Here is a 2,220-nt window from a genome sequence, read left to right as displayed (position 1 = left end):
AGGTAAAATGGAACACTTGTATTTGTGTTTCAATTATAAATGAACATTACCTCTTGTATCTTTTACATTCTTCTGTATTCTACTCACTACCCCTGCTATCCAGGGCCTTTGAATCAAGTGAATTTCTAGCCCTTTTTAGTTTTTATTTTGAGAAATGGTGTTGCTAAATCCCTAAGTTGCCCAAGCAGGGCTCAAACTTTCCATCCTCCTGCCTCAGTCTAATACTTACCTTTTAAGCACTACCTATACCCAGATGCGTGCAATAAGTGCATTAATAAGAGTGCATGAATCCATGAACTACAAGATCTCTGTAGCTAGCATGCAGAAGTTAACTAATGAACACAATGCACAATAACAAGAGCTCTGTGTCTGTAATTTTGTGTCCATGGAGCTTGAGCCCTAATCACATTCATCAAAATATATGCTCTGCAAAGAAGTCCACATATGTAGCTAATATTAAAATTAACTAAAAGGACAAAACCAATCATCTTTTAGAAGGATCTGCTGAAAGAAATGAGAAAATGAAGGAGTTAATGAGCTAACAAGAAGATAAAATATGCTTGGCTAAAATATTACAATTTTTTCAAGACAAAGTCTCACTATGTAATTTAGGCTGGTGTCAAATTCATTACATAGCCCCAACTGGCCTCATGACAATCTTCCTGTCTCAGCCTCCCAGGTGTTGGGATCACAGGCAGGTACCACCACACCCCATTAATGAAGAGATGTTCAAACCTAGTGCAACTGTCCTGGCATGGCTTCTGGCTATGGAAGGTGAGGTTTGTGTTCTTCCTGGCCTGAGCTCAAACCTCTCAGGGAGTCTCTTCTCAGCCTGTTCCCAGTCTACAGCTTTCCCCCATGGCTGTCTCTCACTCATTCACTGTGGGAGGTTGACACTGGGAACCCTGAAGTGAAGCTGTTCTGCAGCTGTTCTGAGTCCCACATTCAAATACTCAATCCTTTCCCTGAGTGGCACCCAACCCATACTCTCTGGTGATATGGCAGCTGCCTATACTGGGATCAGTCTACAGCTGTTGTTTGCCATATAATAATACTCTCACTGTACTAAATTCCCTGTCATCTCTGCAAACCAAAAAATACTGCCTACCCAGTGCACCACCTCTGCCATTTCTCCCTGGAGCTTCCTGGAGTTCACAGTGCTCACCATGCTTCTGTAGAGTCAGGTGCCCTTCCCTGAAATCTGTGAGCCACAAGGAAGTGAGAAAGTCCTGACTCTTTTATTCTCATCTCTGTATTGTGGTGTATCACTTCAACTTCTCTGTAGCTTTTACTTTTCCTGGAAGTTCCTTCCCAATTCCCAGAGATCTAATTATCTCTTTTTTCCTCCTTTCCTAACTTGTTATTTTCCAGTGTCTGGATTCCAGATCTTGGAGAGGCTGAATTGCTTCGGCTCATCTCTCTGCCATTTTTTTCCCACCACAAACTAAATGAGACATCATTCCTGCAGTCAATGGAACCTCAAAACAGTCTGAATGAAACTTTCTTACTAATAAATCTTAAAGTCTAAGCTCAATGCCAAATGCACATGGTAAATGCTTGTTAAAGTGCTGCAAATTGCCTCCAATTACCCGAGAAAATGGTAATTCTGTTTTAAGAAGTGGTAACATAACTTGCAGATTATATTGAGAGTGAAGAAGTTTGTCTCGAGAAGGAATGTGTAATTTAGATAGATTCTCCTACTTCTTATTTATATTGAGATGTTTTCTTAGCTGATCCATATACCTTGACTGCCCATTAGAAAATAATTGTCAATCTAAGAATCTACATTTCAGGCTTGCTGGACTTCTGGAACAAATTTTGCACATAACTATGTGATGTCAAAACCTAGAAATCTTTTAAATTGCACATCAACAGCTTCACAATAAAATAGAACTCTCTAACATAATTTTGAAACTGATTGCAATAATCATTTAACAAAATCTACTTGTATTTTTCAAATGCCTTGCAATCACTGTTATTCCTTTATCATACTTGTCAGAGTTTACATTGTCATTTTATAAGACATCTTCAAACACAACTCAAAGCTCATTATTTTGCAGTTCTGAATAGGCCTTCCTCTCCTGTACCTCTATCTCTACTTTTTTTTATGTTTATTTTGTTTTTCTTTTGCGGTACTGAGGATTGAACACAGGAACTTTTGCTTGCCAGGCAGGCACTTATTCTACAGAGCTATCTCCCTGGCCCTGATCTCTATCTCTA

The sequence above is a fragment of the Octodon degus genome, unplaced genomic scaffold (genome assembly GCF_000260255.1).
Source record: "Octodon degus isolate 3935 unplaced genomic scaffold, OctDeg1.0 scaffold00069, whole genome shotgun sequence".
Lineage (NCBI taxonomy): Eukaryota > Metazoa > Chordata > Mammalia > Rodentia > Octodontidae > Octodon > Octodon degus.
The sequence above is the reverse complement of the archived record's forward strand: the minus strand, read 5'-3'. Positions refer to the sequence as shown.